Here is a 17,489-nt window from a genome sequence, read left to right as displayed (position 1 = left end):
CACCACGCCCGGCTAATTTTTGTATTTTTGGTAGAGACAGGATTTCACCATGTTGGCCAGGCTGGTCTCTAACTCCTGACCTCAAGCGATTCTCCTGCCTTGGCCTCCCAAAGTGCTTGGATTACAAGTGTGAGCCACTGTGCCGAGCCTATGAATAGTCTTTGAGGGAGACATTATTATCCCCAATTTCCAGGGGAAAGAACTAAAGCCCAGGGAATTTCCATAATCTATTTAAGGATATACAGCTAGTAGGTGGTAGAATATCTTGTTAATAATTTAAATCAAATTAAAAAAATCAAATAGAATAGCAGGGCTTGTTGGGAAAAACAATCCTTTGCCCTGTTTCTCTCTCCCTCTTCCTTCCCCTAAGTTTGCTCCCCAAGACAATTATTTTAAGACTTTTAACTAGTTCTTCTGTTAGTCACCTTAATAGTGTTCAGCAATCAGCTTATTACTAGAATAAGGAGTGCAGCAACTTTGTTTTGTTTATTTTATGGCTATATCTTCAATGTCTAGAACAGTGCTTGGCACATCATAGATATTTGTTTTTAAAGAAAACTCGCCGTATCTTTTTTCTTTTTTTCTTTTTTTGAGACAGAGTCTTGCTCTGTCACCCAGGCTGGAGTACAGTGGCGCAATCTTGGCTCACTGCAACCTCCGCTTTCCGGGTTGAGCGTTTCTCATGCCTCTGCCTCCCAAGTACCTGGGATTACAGGCGCATGCCACCACATCCAACTACTTTTTTGTATTTTTAGTAGAGATGTGGTTTTGCCATGTTGGCCAGGCTGGTCTCAAACTCCTGGCTCCAAGGGATCTGCCCACCTCAGCCTCCCAAAGTACTGGGATAACAGGCATGAGCCACCATGCCCTGCCTGTATACCATCACTTATTGATTTATTAATTGACCTCCTGCTATGAAAGATGAGGATCTAGTACCCTAACATTTTCCTTTTACCTCCCCAACTGCTTTCCATTAAGGTTTTATCAGTATTTTAAATTCCTCAGCTACACCTTTGTAACTATAAGTAACGCACATACACCTTTGTTTTCTGTTCTACAACTACAGATAATATCTTTGGACTTCAGTGTGGAAGTCTTGACTTCATTACAGGGATGTCTAACTTGAGGGTCCACGACCTTCCACTCCATACTGATCCTCCCACACTGACCATTTCTGGGCCAGTGAGTGCCCTTCTGCCTAATATTGGGAAATACGGATTTTGAACTAGAAGCATTCTTGGGCCTGCATCTACTAAAGGAAATTAGACTGAAGTTAATGGAGCGAGTCCTAGCTAGTGTGTCAAATTAAAGTTAAAGTTAGTTCAGAAGCATTTGAAAAAATGTCCACAGTCCAGATTTTTTGCTGACAATTTCTTGTTCTCTAAGGTGAATTCCTGCCTTTTCCACAAGGCAGGGAATGTATTTTACAATAGGAACACTTTGGGTCTAAGAAATTGGTGGATACCCTTGGTTCTCCACTGCCATAATTGGCTCAAAATACCCTGGAAATGCCCCATGGGTGCCCTGAGGCAAGTGATTTTCTTGGCATGCTATGAAAAGGAGAGTGGGAGCTGAGCACAGCCCTGGTGTAAGCCTGGGTATGGGTTTCACTAGATAAAGTCACTGCCACCCCGGAGCAGAGGCAGTGAAAGAAAACAGTCATGGCCTTTGTTTTCCCAGGGCCTCTGGCTGGCATTGCACACACAACGCAAACACTGTCCACGTTGGTGCTTTATACAGATTTTTTTTTTAAGGCCAGTCAAGTGAATCAATGGGAATAGGGAAGGAACAAATAAATCTGTAACTGGTAGTGATCGATTCGTTGTAAACACCACTGCACTTGCACCAGCCTATATAGATTTTTTTATTTGTGTCCATTCTCTGCCTACTTTCAGAACTCATTTGTCTTTTATCTGCACTTCCTCATCCCTGGCCACTCCTACTCCTTGTTTTTAAAGCTACCTGCTGGATCTGTGGATCTCAGTTAGACAGGGACTTGATGCACAGGTCTTGTAACTGTCAGGCCTTTGGACTTAGGCAGCAACCAGGGCAGATGGCAGGAGAACTTAGATCAGGGCCCCACAGCCTCTTGCTCATCCTGTTACCTGAAGAGGAACCAGAGGACTAGCCCCTGCCCCACTCCTGGGCCATCCCTGTGGTTCAGCGGGAGCATACAGCTGTCTGCAAATTGCAACATACTCTGGACACAGTCCATCAACACATCCTGGTCCTTACACGTTATCAGTGGAAACCTGGCACTGTTTGCATAACTTTTGTCCTACACTGAGAGACAATACATCCTCCACTAGAAGCAGCATCTAGGAGGAAGTAGTGGGGCAGCTCAGGACACAGCAAGAATAGATTTGAATTGCATAAGTTTAGGATTTGGACTTGAACAAAGCCACATCATTAGGTAGGATTACATTCACTTAGGCATAATAGAAAAATGTAGAAATGGCTTAAACAAAAATGAGAATATATTTTCTCTCTTATACTTAAGAAGTCCAGAGATAGTCAGCCCAGGGCTGGTATGGCAACATTTGTCTCTACCATGGAAGGAAGAACAAGCTTACAGCCATGCCAGCTGAAAAAGGCCGGGGGAAACCCACCAGCTCTGTAGTAGATGTGTACCTGAGGACACCAGACTTTTAAGTCACAATCCAGCTTACTTAGACCCTGTACCCATCTCTTTTATTTTTTTTTAATTTTTAATTTTTTAAAGACAGGCTCTCTCACTCTGTCACCCAGGATGGAGTACAGTGTGTGATCATAGCTAATTGCAGCCTTCAATTCCTAGGCGTAAGTGATCCTCCTGCCTCAGCCTCCCAAAGTGCTGGGATTACAGGCATGAGCCATGGAGCCCAGCCCTTGCACTTACCACCTAACACCTAACATGGCTGGTCAAGTTCTGCCTACTGGATCACAGAACACTGAGGATGCCGGCCATGCCGGATGGAGGGGCCTTTGAATGCTTCACTGACTAAGACCTGTTGTATCTTAGTTCACCTGGTTCACAGAAGTATATGGACACTGTGTGGGGCAGACTCTGAGAGAGCCCCAATGATCCTTGCTTCCTAATATTCATGCCCTAGAGGTAAACTCCTCCCCTTATGTGCGGGCTGGACCTAGTGACTCATTTCTGACAAATAGAATGGGGCAGAAGTGATGCGCTATCAGTTCTGATATGAGGTTACAAGACTGTGTTTTCTCTTGCTCTCTGGCACACTCGCTCTGGAAGAAGTCAGCTGCCATGTTGTGAGGCCCACGTGGCAAGGAACGGACTTCTCCAGACAACATTGAGGAAAGACAGCAGATGGCCATCCTGCTCCTGTCAAGCCTTGAAATGATGCAGCCTCAGCTGATGGTTTGATCACAACCTCAATGAGGAATCCTGAGCCAGAGTCACCCGACTAATAACCTGCACCCAGATTCCAAACCCACAAAACCGTGAGATGATAAATGTTTGCTTAAAGCTACTAAGTTTTGGGATACTCTGTTATGCAGCAATACATAACTAATACAGGTTTATATCTTCTTTAAAAAATTCTGCTAGTTTATTCTCATTCTTGACTTTTAAAATTCATTGCTCAATCAGTCCTGAAGTAATAGATTCAGGTCATGCAGGAATGTGACTACAGAGCTGAGATAACTCACATGAAAGTAGAGAAACATGTTTACAAGCATCATGAGTGTCTACAAAGAAATACTATAAATCACTTCCTTTATTGAAAAAATTTGTGAGAGTGTCCTGGTAACATGCTTCCAAGGCGAAAAGCAACATTTTGTGCTCACTGCCTGTTTCCTCTCACAACATGCTGAAAAGTCATTTAGTGGTTGTGTACTGATCATATTTGCAAACTTCAACCCTGGTCCCAGGTCAAGGTGCTTGCCCTCTGTGAATGAAGCAGTGTGTGATTGGCATTCAGGCACAAACTTTTATTCCTAACTAGGAATGTTAGGGTTACTAACACCCTTCTTTGCTAAACACATGGCCAGGGTTCCATCAGTACTGACTCCAACATACATTTTAATTGTTATAGATGAAAAATCTCTTCTCCCATAGCATGAGTCTGCAATGATAAATAGAGTGAAGCATTATTGCATACTTTTCTCTCATATATGTGGGACACATATCCCAAAGGCTGACTTATGCTCAGCCTATCAGCTGTTTCCTTCCTATGTGAAGGGAAATATCTTCTAGGATGTACATACAATAGTAATTGCTGCTTGTGATATTATGAAATATATGGTCATCCCTTTTCCTGGCATACATCTCCTACAATCCTTGGACTCTCCAAAGTGATGTGTCTTCTTGTATGCTAATGAGATAACTGGTAGCTGGCAGCTACTTGGTAGCTTCAGGTTGGGGGCTGATCACCAGAAAGACCAAGGTAGGATTAGAGGGTTGGGACTTTTCAGTCCCACCTCCCAACCTGCAGGGAGGAGATAGGGTTGAAGGTTAAGCTGATTACCAATGGCCAATGATCTCATCAATCATGCCTACCTAATGAAGCTTCCATAAAAACCCCAAAGGACAGGGTTTGGAGGGCTTCTGGATAGCTGCACACGTGCAGTTTCCTAGAGGATGGTGCCCAGAGAGGGCATGGAAGCTCTGTACCCACTCCCCCAAATCTTACCCTATGCAGCTCTTCATCTGCTGTTCATTAGTACCCTTGGTAATATCCTTTATATCAACCAGTAAATGTAAATATTTCCCTGAGTTCTGTGAGCCACTCTAACACATTATTCTAACCCCAGGAGAGGACAGTGGAAATCCTGATTTATAGGCAGTTTGTCAGAAGCACATACAGAACAATGTGGGGCTTGCAATTGGCATCTGAAATGGTGAGCTGGCTTAGGGACTGAGCCCTCAATCTATGGGATCCGATGCTCTCTCCAGGTTTGAACTGAATTAGAGGACACCCAGCTGGTGTCTGCTGCAAAATTGATTGCCTGCTTATTAGTGGGGAAACCCTTCCCACATTTGGTCAGAGACGTCTCCTGTGTTGACTACTAAGTGAGAGTACAGGCGAAATGGAGTTTGGTTTTATCCTCTATGTTCTTAGACTCTTTCACACTGTATGTTGTTGAATTTTTGCGACAGCTTAGACTGTCACCAGATAAAGGACTTCTGTTTGCTTTCTCTTCAAGCATAAAATGTGTCATTAGCTTTGTAAATAGATTTATACTTTTTTAGCACTAGAGTGATTTATAGCTTTGTTTTTCTAAAGAAATATAGATATCAATGATGTGGTTATACTTTTGGTCTTGTCTTTGCCTTTAGATGTAAAATTTTCAGTTTGAGAAGTGTTATTTTGTTCTTATTCTAGGGAAAAAGTATCGTTGCTTTTCGGAGACGTCCCTGTATTTTGTTTGAAAATGACACTAAAAAAGGATGGGTGGCTTATGAACAAGTTCATTATAAACAATACACTGGGCCGGGCGTGGTGGCTCACGCCTGTAATCCCAGCACTTTGGGAGGCTGAGGTGGGCGGATCACGAGGTCAGGAGATCAAGACCATCCTGGCTAACAAAGTGAAACCCTGTCTCTACTAAAAATACAAAAAAAAAAAAAAAATAGCCGGGCGTGGTGGCGGGCGTCTGTAGTCCCAGCTACTCGGGAGGCTGAGGCAGGAGAATGGCGTGAACCCAGGAGGCAGAGCTCGCAGTGAGCCGAGATCGCCCCACTGCACTCCAGCCTGGGCGACAGAAGGAGACTCCATGTCAAAAAAAAAAAAATACACTGAGCAGCCGGGCATGGTGGCTCTGTAATCCCAGCACTTTGGGAGGCAGGAGGTGGGTGGATCATGAGGTCAGGAGTTCAAGACCAGCCTGGCCAACATGGTGAAATCCCATCTCTGCTAAAAATACAAAAATAGCCAGGCATGGTGGGGGGAGTCTATAATCCCAGCTACTCTGGAGGCTGAGGCAGAGAATTGCTTGAATCTGGGAGGTGGAGGTTGCAAGGAGCCCAGATCACACCATTGCACTCCAGCCTGGGCGACAGACTGAGACTCTATCTCAAAAAAAAAAAAAAAAAAAAAAAAGAAAGAAAAAAGAAAAAAAAAATGACACTATAAAAGGATGGATGGCTTATGAACAAGTTCTTTTTTTTTTTTGAGACGGAGTCTCGCTCTGTCGCCCAGGCTGGAGTGCAGTGGCGCAATCTCGGCTCACTGCAAGCTCCGCCTCCCGGGTTCACGCCATTCTCCTGCCTCAGCCTCTCCGAGTAGCTGGGACTACAGGCCCCCGCCACCACGCCTGGCTAATTTTTTGTATTTTTAGTAGAGACGGGGTTTCACCGTGGTCTCGATCTCCTGACCTCGTGATCCGCCCGCCTCGGCCTCCCAAAGTGCTGAGATTACAAGCGTGAGCCACCGCGCCCGGCCGAACAAGTTCATAATAAACAATATACTGAGCGGCCGGGTGCGGTGGCTCACACCTGTAATCCCAGCACTTTTGGAGGTGAGGCAGGCTGATCACTTGAGGCCAGGAGTTCGAGACCAGCCTGGCTAACAGAGTGAAACGCTGTCTCTACCACAAATGAAAAAATTAGCCACATGTGGTGGCACACACCTGTAATCCCAGCCACTCAGGAGGCTGAGGCAGGAGAATCCTTTCCACTTGGGAGGCAGAGGTTGCAATGAGCTGAAATTGCACCACTGCAGTTCAGCCTAAGTGACAGAATGAATGAGACTTCGTCTCAAACAAACAAACAAACAATACACTGAGAAGTAGAGATGAATACATTGCTAGCCCAGTGTATCAGTCAGGGTTCCAGAGAAACAGAACCAACAGGATCTCTCTCTCTCCCTGTCTCTGTCTCTATCTATGAATGAAGAGACTTATTATGGGAATTGGCTCATGTGATGATTGAGGCCAAAAAATCCCATGATCTGTCATTTGGAGATCCAAGTTGGAGAACCAAGAAAGCTGGTAGTGTAATTCAGCCTGAGTCTGAAGTCCTAAAAATCAGGGAGCTGATGGTATAAAGTCCTGGTCCAAGTCCAAAGACTTGAGAACCATGAGTGCTGATATCCACAGAGAGGTGAGATGTATGTCCCAGCTCAAACAGAATTTGTCCTCCCTCCACCTTTTTGTTCTATTCCACCTCTCAGTGGGTTAGATGATACCCATTGAATTAATGAGGACAGATCTTTACTCAGTCTACCGATTCAAATGCTAATCTCTTCCAGAAACACCTCACAGACACACCCAGAAATCATGTTTTACCAGCTATCTGGGCATTTGTTAGCCTAGTCAAGTTGACATGTAAAATTAACCATCACACACAGTAAAATCCAATTTTTGGACACTCATCAGCCCTTTTACTACTATACTGTTATTTTTGAACTATTTATATAAAATAATCATATTTTCAGAGGCTTATCCTATCACATACAGGGTCACACTACAGTTTAAGTAGAGTCCTGTTTGTTCGCTATTTGACTCTTTTTTTTTTGGAGACAGAGTCTCGCTCTGTAGCCCAGGCTGGAGTGCAATGGCGTGATCTCAGCTCACTGCAAACTCCACCTCCCAGGTTCAAGCAATTCTCATGCCTCAGTACCCTGAGTAGCTGGGATTACAGAGCCATCGAACCTGGCTAATTTATGTATTTTTAGTAGAGGCGGGGTTTCACCATGTTGGCCAGGCTGGTCTTCCTGGCCTCAAGTGATCCACCTGCCTCTGCCTCCGAAAGTGCTGGGATTACAGGCGTGAACCACTGCTCCTGGCCAACTTGTTTTTTTGAGACAGGGTCTCACTCCATTGCCTAGGCTACAGTGCAGTGGCTTGATCATAGCTCAGTGCAGCCTGGAACTCTTGGGCTCAAGGGATTCTCCTGCCTCAGCCTCCTGAGGAGGTAGGACAACAGGCATGCACCACCATGCCCACCTTTTTTTTTTTTTTTTTTTTTTTTAAGAGATGGAGTCTTGCTGTGTTTCCCAGGCTGGTCTCAGACTCCTGGCCTCAAGTGATCCTCCTGCCTTGGCCTCCCAAACTGTTGAGATTACAGGTGTTAGCCACTGCATCTGGTCACTATTTAACTTTATAATGCTGTTATGATTTGTGGTGTTTATATTCCTATGCTCGTGATTTTTAAAAAAACTTTAACAGATTTAAGATACATAAAATATACCCTTCTAAAGAGTACAATTCTGGCTGGGCGCGGTGGCTCACGCTTGTAATCCCAGCACTTTGGGAGGCCGAGGCGGGCGGATCACGAGGTCAGGAGATCGAGACCACGGTGAAACCCCGTCTCTACTAAAAATACAAAAAATTAGCCGGGCGTGGTGGCGGGCGCCTGTAGTCCCAGCTACTCGGAGAGGCTGAGGCAGGAGAATGGCGTGAACCTGGGAGGCGGAGCTTGCAGTGAGCCGAGATCGCGCCACTGCACTCTAGCCTGGGCGACAGAGCGAGACTCCGTCTCAAAAAAAAAAAAAAAAAAAAAAGTACAATTCTGTGGTTTCTAGTGTATTCACAGAATTGTGCAAGCACCCTGACTAGTGTTAGAACATTTTCCTCCCCACAGAAAGAAACCCTGCATCCGTAAGCATTCACTTCCTATTTCTCCCTCTGCCTTACAGTCCCTGGCAATTACTAATCTACTTTCTGTTTCTATGGGTTTGCTTATTCTGGACATTTACTTTAAATGTAGTCATACAATATGTGGTCTTTTCTATCTGACCTCTTTTTTTGTTTTTTTTTTTTTTTGAGACTGAGTCTCACTCTGTCGCCCAGGCTGGAGTGCAATGGCACGATCTTGGCTCACTGTAAGCTCCGCCTCCTGGGTTCACACTATTCTCCTGCCTCAGCCTCCCCAGTAGCTGGGACTATAGGCACCTGCCACCACACCTGGCTAATTTTTTTGTATTTTTAGTAGAGATGGGGTTTCACCATGTTGGCCAGGCGGGTCTTAAACTCCTGACCTTGTGATCCACCCGCCTCGGCCTCCCAAAGTGCTGGGATTACAGGCATGAGCCACCATGCCTGGCTTTTTTTTTTGGAGATGGAGTCTTGCTCTGTCGCCCAGGCTTGAGTGTAGTGGCATGACCTCGGCTCACTGCAACCTCCGCCTCCTGAGTTCAAGTGATTCTCCTGCCTCAGCCTCCTGAGTAGCTGGGACTACAGGTGCGCACCACCATGCCTGACTAATTTTTGTATTTTTAGTAGAGACGGGGTTTCACCATATTGGCCAGGCTGGTCTCGAACTCCTGACCTTGTGATCTGCCCACCTCAGCCTCCCAAAGTGCTGGGATTACAGGCAGGAGCCACTGCTCCCGGCCTCTATCTGACCTCTTTAAGTTAGCATGATGATTTCAAAATTCATCCATATTGCAGTATGTGACTTCCTTCCTTTTTACAGCCTAATATTGCTCAGTGTAGGGATATAACACATTTTTGTTAATTTGTGCATCCTGGATGTTTGTATTGCTTCCAGTTTTGGCTATTTTGAATAATGCTGCTATGAACATTCATGTACAATTTTTTTTGTGGACATGTGTTTTCATTTCTCTTGGGTATATAAGTGCAATTGCTGGGTCATATAGTAACTCTATGTTTAACATTTTGAAGAACACCTAACTTGTTTTCCGTAGTGACTGTACCATTAACAATTCCATCAGCAATGTACAAGGGTTACAATTTGTCCACATTTTCATCAACACTTGTTATTGTCTCTTTTCTATTTTAGCCATCCTTGTAAGTATAAAGTGTCGTCTCACTGTGAGGGTTTTTTTTTTTTTTTTTTGGTACAGCTTTATTGAGATATAATTTACCTACATACTGAGATATAATTTACCCATTTAAAGTATACAATTAAATGGTTTTTACTGCATTCACAGTTGTGCAACATCATTGCAATCAATTTTAAAACATTTTCATCATCCACAAGAGAAACCTTATACCCTTTAGCAATCTTGTTGAGGTTTTCATTTGCATTTCCCTAATATGTAATAACATTGAACGTCTTTTCATGTGCTGCTTGGCCACTTGTATACCTTCTTTGGAAAAATGTCCATTCAAATCTTTTGTCTATTTTTAGTTTTTTTTAAATTCTTGAGTTGTAAGACTCTATATATTTTAAATACAAATCCCTTATTAGATACATGATTTGCAAATGTTTTCTCTCATTTTGTGCGCTGTCTTTTCTTTTCACTTTCTTGATAGTATCCTTTGAAACAAGTGATGCTCTGTCATCCAGGTGGAGTGTAGTTGCACGATTACAACTCACTGCAGCCTCGACCTCCTGGGTTCAAATGACCCTCCCACCTCAGACAGCACCTCCCACCCCCCAACCCCCAGTAGCCGAGATCACAGACATGCACCACCATGCCCAGCTAACTTTTTTTTTTTTTGAGACAGAATCTCGCTCTTTTGCCCAGGCCAGAGTGCAGTGGCACTATCTCGGCTCACTGCAAGCTCCGCCTCCCGGGTTCACGCCATTTTCCTGCCTCAGCCTCCCAAGTAGCTGGGACTACAGGCGCCCGCCACCACACCCAGCTAATTTTTTGTATTTTTTTTAGTAGAGACGGGGTTTCACCGTGTTAGCCAGGATGGTCTCGATCTCCTGACCTCATGATCCGCCTCCTCGGCCTCCCAAAGTGCTGGGATTACAGGCGTGAGCCACCGCGCCCAGCCAACCCCAGCTAACTTTTAATTTGTTTTGGTTGAGATGGGGGGGTCCCCCTAAGTTGCTCAGGCTGTTCTGGAACTCTTGGGCTCAAGGTATCCTCTAGCCTGGCCCTCCCAAAGTGCTGGGATTACAGGCATGAACTACCATGCCCAGCCTGATAGAGGCTTCATAGCACAATCTTTTTTTTTTTTTTTTTTTTTTGAGACAGAGTCCTGCTCAGTCACCCAGGCTGAAGTGCAGTGGCACAATCTTGGCTCACTGCAACCTCCACCTCCTGGGCTCAAGCCATTCTCCTGCCTCAGCCTCCTGAATAGCTGGGATTACAGGTGCCCGCCACCATGTCTGGCTAACTTGTGTGTGTGTGTGTTGTTTTTTTTTTTTTTTTTTTAGTAGAGACATGGTTTCACCATGTTGGCCAGGCTGGTCTTAAACTCCTGACCTTAGGCAATCTGCCCGCCTTGGCCTCCCAAAGTGCTGGGATGACAGGTGTGAGCCACCACACCTGGCCTGTAGCACAATTTTTAATTGTAAAGAAGCCTAACAGTTATTTTTCCTTTTGTCATGTGTACTTCTGGTGTCATATCTAAAATACCATTGCCTAATCCAAGGTTATATTTTCTTCTAAGAATTTTGTAGTTTTAACTCTTATATTTAGGGCCAGATTTATTTAATTTAATTAATTAATTAATTAATTAATTTATTTATTTATTTTTGCGACGAAGTCTCACTCTTGCGGCCCAGGCTGGAGTGCAATGGTGTGATCTCAGCTCACTGCAACTTCTGCCTCCTGGGTTCAAGTGATTCTACTGCCTCATCCTCCTGAGTAGCTGGGATTACAGGCGCCTGCCACCATGCCCAGCTAATTTTTGTATTTTTAGTAGAAACGGGGTTTCACCATGTTGGCCAGGCTGGTCGTGAACTCCTGGCTTCATGTGATCCACCTGCCTGGGTCCACTAAAGTGTTGGGATTACAGGCGTGAGCCACCATGCTTGGCCCAGAATTTATTTTGAGTTAATTTTTGCCTGTAGTGTGAGATAGGAGTCCAAATTCATTTTTTTGCTTGTGGATATCCAGTTGACCCAGCACCATTTGTTAAAAAGGCTATTCTTTCCCCCATTGAATGGTCTTGGCACCCTTGCTGCAAATCAATTGACCAAAAATAGTAGGGTTTATTTCTGAATGCTCAATTCCATTCCATTGATCTATATATCTATCCCTATGCTATTAGCACACTCTTGATTACTATAACTTTATACTAGGTTTTGAAATCAGGAAACATGAATCCTTCAGCTTTGTTCTTCTTTTTCAAGGTTGTTTTGGCTTGAGTCTCTTGCATTTCCATATGGATATTAGGATTAGTATATCAACTTCTGCAAGAAAAGATGTGGTATTTTGATAGGAATTGCATTAAATATATAGATCAATTTGAAGTATTGGCATCTTACAATATCAAGTCTTCTGATCCATGAACATGGGATGTCTAGGTTTTCTTTAATTTCTTTCAATAGTGTTTTGTAGCTTTCAGTGTACAAGTCATGCACTTTTTTGGTTAAATTGATTCCTAAGTATTTTATTTATTCTTTTTGATGCCAGTATAAATGAAATTGTTTTCTTAATTTCATTTTTGGATTGTTCTTTGCTAGTGTTTATAATTAAAATTAATTTTTGCATGTTGCTTTTGTATCTGGGAACCTTACTGAACTTGTTTACTAGTTTTAATAGGTTTATAATGTATTCCTTAAGGTTTTCTATACATAAAAGTAAATCATGTCATCTACAAATAGAGATAGTCTTATTTCTGTCTTTCCTGTCTGGATGTCTTTCTTTTTTTCTTATCTAATTGACCTGACTGGAATATCCAGCACAATGTTTAATAGAAAGTGAACATTCTGGCCAGGCACGGTGGCTCACACCTGTAATCCCAGCACTTTGGGAGGCTAAGGCAGGTGGATCACGAGATCAGGAGATCGAGACCATCCTGGGCAACATGGTAAAACCCTGTCTCTACTAAAAATACAAAAATTAGCCGAGCATGGCAGCATGTGCCTATAGTCCCAGCTACTCAGGAGGCTAAGGCAGGAGAATCGCTTGAACCTGGGAGGTGGTGGTTGCAGTGAGCTGAGATTGCACCACTGCACTCCAGCCTAGGTGACAGAGCAAGACTCCATCTCAAACAAACAAACCAACGAAAAAAAAAAAAAAAGAAAGTGAACATTCTTGGTTTGTTCCTGATTTTAAGGGAGCTTTCAATCTTTCACCATTAAGCGTCATATTAACTGTGGGTTATATTAATATTTTAATGAACTACTTTTGAGCTACTAGTCTATTTTTTAAAAATTGGAAATATGATGCACTGTGATAGTAATATTGAAAATGAAAATTTAATCATTGTCCAGTCAGAGTTTTTAGTTGGAAGTAACAGAAACTAACTCTAGCTTATTTAAGCACGAAGGAAATTTACTAATGACATATCGTGGAGAAGGAGAGAGAAACAGGTTCAGTGAAGGATTGGAACAAGAAGGTCCCAGTAGCAACCAAGACCACAGGCTAAACATTGCTATAAACCCATCCAAGAAGACCATTACTGATGAACCACTAAATGCCACAGCTTGGAATGGAGGCCCCAAAACACTGAATACTGCCCCATTGCAGAAACTCAAGTTGCCCCTAGAAACAAATGTTTCTGCCACCACTGCCACCACTAGGCATCATAATCAATTCCTGATTCTTTGTGTCTCTTCCTCTCAATTGGAGTTGGAGGAAGAAGACTGCAGATGTATTTTCACTCTTGTCTTTCTTACCCTTTGATCTTCTCAATGATGAGGAGGTATACAGATCCATCGTTAAGAGCCCATCTTTGTAATAAGCCTAGGGCAGTTCAAGTATGCAGCAGTGTAGTTGGAAGGAGGTCTTGTGCTGAAGTTGTGTTTAAGAGTTAACACACTGCTTTTCCTTAAATTGTATATTTATTTAGGGTGGCTATATTAGTATGTTTTCATGCTGCTGATAAAGACATACTTGATACTGGGAAGAAAAAGAGGTTTAATTGGACTTACAGTTCCACATAGCTGGGGAGGCCTCAGAATTATGATGGGAGGCAAAAGGCCCTTCTTACATGGTGGTGGCAAGAGAAAATGAGAAGGAAGCAAAAGCAGAAACCCCTGATAAACCCATCAGATCTTGTGAGACTTACTCACTATTTCAAGAATAGCACGAGAAAGACTGACCCCCATGAATCAATTACCTCCCACTGGGCCCCTCCCACAACACATGGGAATTCTGGGAGATACAATTCAAATTGAGATTTGGGTGGGGGCACAGCCAAACCATATCAGTGGCTTTGGACAAACTAATGGAAATCCTATAGAGGCTGATGACTGTAGCACCTTTCCACACCAAACATAATTCAGATATACCAAAGTTCAGATCCTAGCGGAACCACTTGATTTGATTATGTGAGCTTAGGAAAATTACTTAGATTTTCTGAGCTTCAGTTTCTTTTTCTTTCTTTCTTTTTCTTTTTCTTGTCTTTTTTTTTCTTTTCTTTCTTTTTTTTTTTTTTAGATAGAGTCTTGCTGTATCACCCAGATTGGAGTGCAGTGGCGTGATCTCGGCTCACTGTAACCTCCACCTCCCGGGCTCAAGTGATTCTCCTGCCTCAGCCTCCCACGTAGCTGGGATTACAGGCACCTGCCACCATGCCTAGCTAATTCCTGTATTCTTAGTAGAGACAAGGTTTCACCATGTTGGCCAGGCTGGTCTCGCACTCCTGACCTCAAGTGATCCACCTGCCTCCGCCTCCCAAAGTGCCGGGATTACAGGCATGAGCCCATGCCTGGCTTCAGTTTCTTTGTCTAGAAAATGATGACACACTTTCACAGGGTCATTGTGAGAGTAAAAGGGACAATGAGCATAAGGCAAATAGGATAGTGTTTGGGACATAATAAGCATTAATAATTAGTGGCTAGTGTTCATATTCTCTGTCAGTCTACTTCTTGGCTACCAGGTCCTTTTCCTTGGAATCAGTCCAAGTCTCTCTTTTTCACTCTAACCTTTGAACCACCTATAGCTCCCAGTCATCTTTCGTATGTCAGCTCCCAGCCAGTGCCAGTGTTTTTTACCTTGAGTATCTGATCCACCCCAAAACATACTGAACTTGGCCATGCTTTTGGCCAAAAGCTAGAAATGCTGTTGGCTGAGAGGCTTAGAAATGCCTCTCCAGCCCTACCATAATCAGCCATGGCAAGTTGACATGAGGCAGGCCAGAACAGCCAGGTGTTACAGGCTCTAAAGTTAGGCTGCCTAGAGTCAAACCCACTCATCTCCGCCACTTATCGTTAGTGACTTTGGTGAAGTTATGTAACCTCTGTGTCTCAGTTTCATCTTCTGTAAAATGGGGATATTAATAGTATTATTTTGTAGAGTTATGAGGATTCAATAAATATGTAAAGCATTCAGAACAATGGTAGGCAAGTAAGCTCTCTAGTCTCCGCTATTATTATTGTCATTATTATTGTTCAGTCTGGTACTCAAACCCAAGCACTGGAGAACGAGGGTACAAGGCAGGAAGCCTGTAACTGGGAATTAAGATGCTAAGATCAAACTGCACACAGCAGAAAGATTGACTGGCTCAGGTTCAATAGTGAGCTGCCAATGTTGGTCCCTCAAAGTTCAGAAGTGGGGCCAGTCTCCGAGCCTGAAGTGTGGCTGTTACAAAGGGCTCACCTGTGCCAGTGAGAAGGCAGCAGGGGAATGGGGGCAACCATGTTATTGAGAAAAAGAGATCATGGGCTTTATCAATGGATAAATGGCCAATGGATAGATAACGAGGGTTTGCTGGCAAAAGAGTAAAAGGATCAGAGCGATGCTTTATAACAGTGGTCTCCAAAGTGGGGTGTGTGCTAATTCCTGGAATTCATTAGGAGCTGGCTGCCCTGAGCTGCAGAAAAAATATTAGAATTTATATTTATTTTTCTTTAAGAGAATTAAACTTTACTGATACCCAATATATCAACTGATGCTGGAAGCCACATTTGTCTGAACATGAGTCAAGTGTCATAAATGGTAAGAGAGATCTCCCAAGAGGAATTTGTGTGCTGTAGGGTGTCATTAGGCTATTTTTATTTAAAACAAAAACAAAAACAAAAAAAAACACCAGACCTTTAAACTTTAGATAGTAGAATCTTGGGTGGCAGTTTATCTCAGTCGGTTAGAGCCCAGTGTTAATAAATCACAGAGTCCTTATAATACTGTAAAGTGAGTTGAAGAGTGACCATCAAAATCAATTGTATCAAATAGGATTATGGGCCATTGGGGGGTAAAGGACTTAAAAGAATTGTCAATTTAAAAAGATGAACTGTGAGCTGCACAATTTTTCTCTTACAAAAAGACTAGTGTTCAAAAATTTCTGACCTTTTCTGTTATGACAAATGAATTTAAAAACTGTGCTACCAGGAGATATTACAATAATCAATCAACTAATTAATAATAAAACAATTAAAATAATAAGCACATTTAATTAGTATCCTTAAGGAAAAAATGGTGTTTAACAGTGAATGAAAAGTCACTGTTTTGGGGGGCCAAAGCAGGAGGATCGCTTGAGTCCAGGAGTTTGAGACCAGCCCGGCAACATAGTAAAACCTCATCTCTACAAAAAAATTAAAGATTAGCTGGGCCTGGTGGTATGTGCCTGTAGTCCCAGCTACTTAGGAAGCTGAGGCAGGAGGATCACTTGAGCCCAGGAGTTTGAGGTTACGGTTTGAGTGCAGCAGCCAAGCTATGATCACACACAGCTCCAGCTATGATTGGGCTACTGTACTCCAGCCTGGTTGACAGAGAGAGTTTGTCTCAAAAAGGAAAGAAAAAGAATAGAAAAGTAACTGCTCTTGCAAAGGAACTCTTTTTTATTAAGAAAGCATTTTGAAAATGGATGTCTGGAAGTCAAATTGTCTCTGTTTGCAGATGACATGATTGTATATTTAGAAAACGCCACTGTCTCAGCTCAAAATCTCCTTAAGCTGATAAGCAACTTCAGCAAAAATCCTATACACCAATAACAGACAAACAGAGAGCCAAATCATGAGTGAGCTCCCATTCACAATTGCGACATTGTTTTTTTATTCCTGAAAATGATATAACTTTATCATTACTTATGAAACATTTATACCTGCATGCTTTACAAAAAACTTGGAAGTAGTCTTTTAATCTATTAATATTCCAGACATAGATTTACAATACTTTTCAATAGCTTGCAAAAATAACTCTTGGACATCAGTAGATTTATTGGCTGAATTTCAATAAAACTTTGTATAGTTGCTGGATAGAAATGAATATTAGGATTTAGCAATGTGTTTGTGGTGCATTTGGCATGGTGTAAATTTGAGACTATATTTCTCAGCTATGATGGCAATTAAAACATATTTTCAAAATAAAGTTAGAAACACACTTGTGAATCATTTCATCACAAATTGTTAAGCCAATTTTTTTTAAAACAGTGGAATTTACTCAATTATAGAGAGAACAAAAATGTTTTTGTACCTCAAATATATAAGATAAAAATTTAAATTAAAAATATTCATTTCTTCTTTATCTCCTTTTAATTTCTATACTTGTGTACATTTATAATATGTTATAGGTGGACATCATTTATAAATAATATATAATATATAATATACATGTACATCAATATATACAATATATAAATATATAATACACACGTATATATGTAATATATACATAGTCATAGGTGGACATCGTTTAGAAATAAATAAATTGGGCTGGGCGCGGTGGCTCATGCCTGTGATCCCAGCACTTTGGGAGGCCAAGGTGGGCAGATCGCTTGAGCCTAAGAGTTTG

At 42.5% G+C, this 17,489-nt stretch overlaps 1 protein-coding gene across 1 annotated transcript in view; it reads left to right on the top strand.

Moving 5' to 3' along the window:
- Nucleotides 1-3,222: 3,222 nt before the first annotated feature.
- Nucleotides 3,223-17,489, top strand: part of CPD (carboxypeptidase D) — a 135,449-nt gene continuing 121,182 nt past the window's right edge. Inside the window, exon 1 of the mRNA XM_063628651.1 lies at nucleotides 3,223-3,447. The gene's annotated coding sequence lies outside the window, so the exon portion shown is untranslated. The remainder of the gene's footprint in view (nucleotides 3,448-17,489) is intronic.

Source organism: Symphalangus syndactylus, chromosome 20, assembly GCF_028878055.3.
Source record: "Symphalangus syndactylus isolate Jambi chromosome 20, NHGRI_mSymSyn1-v2.1_pri, whole genome shotgun sequence".
NCBI classification, from domain to species: Eukaryota; Metazoa; Chordata; class Mammalia; order Primates; family Hylobatidae; genus Symphalangus; species Symphalangus syndactylus.
This window is presented reverse-complemented; position numbering and strand designations above follow the sequence as displayed.